Here is a 6,000-nt window from a genome sequence, read left to right as displayed (position 1 = left end):
AGGTGATCATGCTCTGATACCACTTGTAAGAAAGTTAAGTAGTAGAACAACTTCCTACACTAACCTTGAGACGAGGGTAATGCAAAAAAAATTCAGATCGTTACAACAGTTATAGAAACTTAACATAAATACACATAATATCATGCATACCATAACACAGTGATTTATGCGGGGAAAACCCTTTTAGGAGAAAAACACCACACTCCAAAAGAAGCTCAATATATTATTCAACAATCAATAATAGATTACAATATACTTGCAAAGAAAGATCTTCATAAGAGTACCACTAATCAACTATTCAGAGGTAACTCAATAGCCATAAGACTCTTACACACAACCTCTATCTCATGCACCTCATATATAGGAGATACAATACAAGAAACTATCAAACAATATTACAAAACCATAGGGTAAAAGAACCCAATAAAGTAGAGTCGACCTTATCTCCAATCTAGATGCCCTATGACTATTGATTAGGTTGAAATCATTAGAATACTTAGAGGGGGGGGCGAATCAGTATTCCCACATATTTAAAAAAAAATCTTTTAACTTTAATCTTTCGCTAAAATATCAAACAAAATTAACTGATATAAAATAACAAATGTAGAATAAGCATGAAGAGCACAACCACAAGACAAACACCAAATTTTATGCGTGGAAAACCCAAATGGGAAAAACCATGGAGAGTGTTAACTCTCAGGAAAATATAACTAGTTATATGGTGTTTACAAAAAGGGTGGCTCATTGCTAGTTGGCTTACTATCAAATTACAAAAGCAACTCACTGTTAGACTGCTCACTGTAAAGATACAAAGGGATAGCTTACTATTGGAATGCTCACTACAACAGAAAAGAAAATGTTGAAGTGAAAAGGATTGCATTTCCAAATGCATGAGATCAATTCTAAGACTAAGCTCAGATTACAATTCACAAACCCTACAGTAGATCTAGTTAGAGATCTTTGTAAAACTATCATGTAGTAGTTATGGTGAAGGACTACTGCACCACTGCTACACTATTTGTTTTTGCTTTCTAAAACTCACACTTCACACACTGCTCCTTTCATTGCTAACTCTCTTTTGCATATCTCATGTACTTCCTTAAACTCTTTCTTAGACACACCTTCCATACCATGCTCATACTACTACATATGTATATGTATATGTATACCAGAGGACACAAATACAAAATAGTGTGTCAGCCAAGCCCAACATGTTATCAAGACACTCATGTCGACCTCCGCAAGATTTATAAACGCTTCCTTTTAAATACTTCATTTGTCAATGCATATAGTGAGATTACTGGAATGGTTCAGGGTTATCCGGACCCAAGAATACTGAACCATTATTAAAAGATTAAGCATAATATCTCCAAAATAAAGACTCCACACATACCAAGAATACTGCAACACAAAACTCGAAGAGATACTACTAATATTGACCAAAGCAACTAATACCGAAACACATAATTGAAATGAGAACTCAAAATTCTAGAACAAGAACTTCCAAAGATTTCCACATCACATTACTTTCAACATACTACATCATAAAATCTGACCATAACAACAACATTTGTCCATAACAAGAGAACTATACATTCTGACTGTATACAACATCCAAACCAATATTCAGACCAATCCGGACCACATACATTGTCCGGTCCAAACCGATAGTTGGTTTGACATCAATTACAACAATATTCACACGTCTAACAATGACATGTCAAAGCACACATCAACACGTGTTCCTCCCTTTTATAGCTCATTTATGTGTCTGATGCATTTTATATTTCCCGTTTTAGGAGTCCAAACTTCTAGAGGCCATAACTTGTGAACCAAGTGTTCAATTGACGAATCGTTTGAAGCGCCATAAAGCTCATGAAGTGATCTATCACCTTGTAACTTTCTATGCTAGTTACACACACTTCTTAAGGTGTTTCAAAGGGTATAAAGTTATCAATTAAATTTAAACTTTTCATCGCACCTTCCAAAATGAAAACTTTAATATCTTCAAGAATCAAAACTAGTTGTGATCTTGAGATGAAAATGTATGGGCATGCTTTTCTAGCCAATCCGAAGCTTTGGGGAGAATTTTGCACCATTTCGTGCTCAAATAAAAACTTATTATAAATAATAACCTCATGTAATATGCAAGGTTGAGACACCATTTTCCCAATAGGGCACACCTAGAATTATGGGGCCAAGTAAGAGTGTGATGATGTAATAAAGTGGAATAAGACCCATAATATTGAATTAAATATTATTTAATTACAATAAAGGTCCTATAATACATAGAGGAAATAGAAATACTAAAATGAGTGCTAGGAGAGTATGAAATTGTACACACTAATGAAGGTATACAATTTATGACACTACAATATGTATAAAGAGAGGGAGAGGGGAGATATATATGAGTAGAGATAGAAGGGGAGGGAGAGGAGGGAAGAAGATATGTGTAGAAAAGTAGAGGGAGTGAGAGGGAGGTATGTAGAGAGAGAGAAAGATATGTCTAGATATTGGGGTGGAGAGGAGAGAGATAGTAAGAAGTAGAGAGAGGGGAGAGAGGGAGAGTGATAGGGAAAGATATAGGTACATAGAACTTGGGGGAGACAAAGATAGTGAGATGAAGAGAAATAGAAATGGAAGGAGGGAGAGAGGGAGTGGGAGAGTGGAGAGAGGGAAATTTGTGTAGATAAATAGAGGTGGGGAGAGAGGGAGGTAGAGGTATGTAAAGAGAGGGAGAGGGGAGATAGAGGTTAGTACAAAGTGAAATATTGAGAGTGATAAGTAGAGATGGAGCATGAGAGAGTGGGTCAAAGAGAAAGAGAAAGAGGGAGAGGAAGAGGTATGTAGAGAAGTAAAGGTAGGAAGGGAGTGAGGGGAGGTATGTTGGGAGAGGGAGAGGACATAGAGATAAGTAGAGAGAGGAAAGGAGAGAGAAAGTTAGGGAGGGGGAGAGAGAGATGAGATAGAGAGGAGATAATAAATGTGAGGTAGGTAGAAAAGAGAGGGGAGATATAGAGTAGAAGGGTGAGAGAGATAGTTTTAGATATTGAGAGAGAAAAGAGGACGATAAAGAGAGATGGGGGAGAGACAAGGAGAGGGAGACTGATAGGAAGAGAGATAGGTCTAGAGATTGAGGGAGTCAAAGAGAGTGAATTGGAGAGAGAAAGAGAGAATTATAGTAGGAGCTTAGTGATTATTGAAATTTGACTAAGTCTAATAAATTATACGATCTATAGCTTAGGAAGAGAGGAGAGAGTGAGATGGAGAGAAGTAGAGATGGAGGAAAAGGATAGAGATATTGAAATGGATAGATCTAGATATTGGGGAGACAAAGAGTGTGAGATAGCAAGAGAATGATGATAGAGCCTTCTGATCTTTTTAACCATATGATTTTTTCTAGATTTGAACAACATTAACATTTTATTTTTTTATTTATTTTGCCAATGTCTCTAGAGTTCTTAAAGACATATGTGTACCATTTTTTAATAAATTTTGAGCTACTTGTCTAAATTTGAAACAGATTATATATTATTATTCTACACTTCATTCTTTACACTTTAAAAAAAATGAATTTTTGATTTTTTTGGTGCAAGTTATGTGACACGCACAAACAAGTACCTAATTTTTAGGATGCGTCTACTTCAAAAAATCATTTAAAAAAAATACTCAACAATAAATTACAAAAAGAAAATTCTAGTACTCACTCTTAACTATCTTTCTACTAAAGGGTTTTTCAAAATACTAAATGCAACTATAACTTTTTTCACACATACACCAAATACTATGTTATGTTTTTCTAAAAAAAAACAAGAACACTTTTGTGTGCGAGAAAGATTTGACCCTCTTAATCCTATCTAATTTTTAAAAACTTTAGCTTGGAAACTAGATTTAGAGTACTACAATTCTTGTTCTTTTGGTATCTTCAAATTTTGATTAGACAAATTTCAATGTGCTCTTCCAAGTTTAGGTTTAGCTGATTTTAGGAAGAAAAAAAAAGTGGTCACTTATACCCCCTTTTTGTCCACCATCTTGGTGCACTTACCCCAAGCTCCATTTTTTTTTAAAAGGAGGTAGAATCTCTAATTTATCTTGTTCAAAAGTCAACCAAACTAGAACAACTACTAGAATAGAATTCACCTAGTGACTGAAGATGTATATTTATTTCAAATGTGAACATTCATGAACCTATACAAACACTTTAGGTATTTATGATGTATTATACATGGATAGTAACACTTTAAAAAATGATATATTAGATTTGATACATTTCCTCGAAGGGCACAAACCAATTGGTTGTAAATGGGTAGTCAAGAAGAAATTGGCTTTCATTGGAAATATTTAAAAGTACAAGACACAAAAGATTGCAAAAGATTACTCAAATTAAAGAGATGGATTAAAAAAATGGCATCAATTATCTTCTTCCTTTTCATCACTATAGCATATGATTTAGAGATCAAAGAAATAGACATGAAAAATTCGTGGTGATTTGGAGGAAAAAATCTACATGACATAGCAAAGGCACTTCATGGTGAAAAGTAAAGAAATTTTGGTTTGTAAATTAAAGAAAAGTTTGAAACTTTAGGGTGATTTGAAAGAAGAAATCTTCATGAAATAGCTAGAGCACTTCAAGGTGAAAGGTAAGGGAATTTTGATCTATAATTAAAGAAATCTTTGTAATAGATTCTTATGATGTAGTACCTAAAATTTGATTATTTAAATTTAGTTTAGGATATGAATATTCTAAATTGGATCACTATGTTTACTATAAATATGATGGTAATAATTTCTTATTATTTCACTATATGTTGATGATATATTATTTACTAGAAAAGAAATATAATTAATTTTTAAACTAAAGTCTCAACTTGTAGTTGGTTTTTAAATGAAAGACTTAGGTGAAGTTAAACACATTTTTGGTATGGGGATAACAAGAGAGATCAAATACAAATCTATGTCTTGGCTAGAGTAAGCATGTGAATTCAATTTTGCAAAGGTTTAACATGTAAGATCCTATACTATTATACATTCATATTACTTTACAAATGAAATTACTCATTACACAATGTCCTACATACCTATTAGAGTTTAAAGACATAAGTGAGGTACCTTATTAGAGTGTAATTGGAAGTTTGATATATGCTATGATACGTATTAGACCAAACATTTCCCAATAAATGGGAGTGCTTAGAAAGTTTATATCTGATCCTAGACAAATTCATTTAGGATGCAATTAAAAGAGTATTTAGATATACTTGTAGGATACCTTAGAATATTTCTTTTGTTATCATGGTAATTTTATAGAAATACATTCCCTAGATATTTAGTTATGTGGACTCAAATTGGGTTGGAGATGTCAATAATAAAATATTCACTAATGCATATGTGTTTACTTTATATGGTGGTACAATAAGCTAGATGAGAAAACAATGGATTGTAGTTACTTTGCCCAATATTAAGATAGAGTATATGACAACAACTTGTGCCTCTAAAAAATTAATTTGGTTGAAATTCTTGTGTTCAAATGTTGGGCCTTATTGGGTTACAATTACTTTTTATTGTAATAATTAAAGAGTGATATGTTTAGCAAAGAATCCAAACTTGCATGCAAGGACCTAAGAGATGTGTAGTACTATTTGATTAAAGACATGATCAATGATGGAAGGGTAAAAATATAGAAAGTTTAAATTTTGACGAATGTTGTAAATACTCTAACTAAATTTTGAAGAAGAAAAAGATTTGATGGCATTTGGAGTCTTTTTTTCACCCCAATAATAAGATTTTAGAGATGATGGATTTCCCTTGGCTCTTCAAGGTCGTTGACAAGTGGAAAAATGTTGGGAATTAAAGTGCCTAAACCTTGAAGAAATTCTTGACTTTGTTTATTAATTGCTTAGCGTTTTCCCACATTATTATTAGTTAGTTAGAATCATATGAAAAATGGGGCAATGAATTTTGAGTCGGCATTATGTGCCACATGTCAATACTTTGTAAGGTGTT

Source organism: Cryptomeria japonica, chromosome 10, assembly GCF_030272615.1.
Source record: "Cryptomeria japonica chromosome 10, Sugi_1.0, whole genome shotgun sequence".
Taxonomy (NCBI): Eukaryota; Viridiplantae; Streptophyta; class Pinopsida; order Cupressales; family Cupressaceae; genus Cryptomeria; species Cryptomeria japonica.
This window is presented reverse-complemented; position numbering follows the sequence as displayed.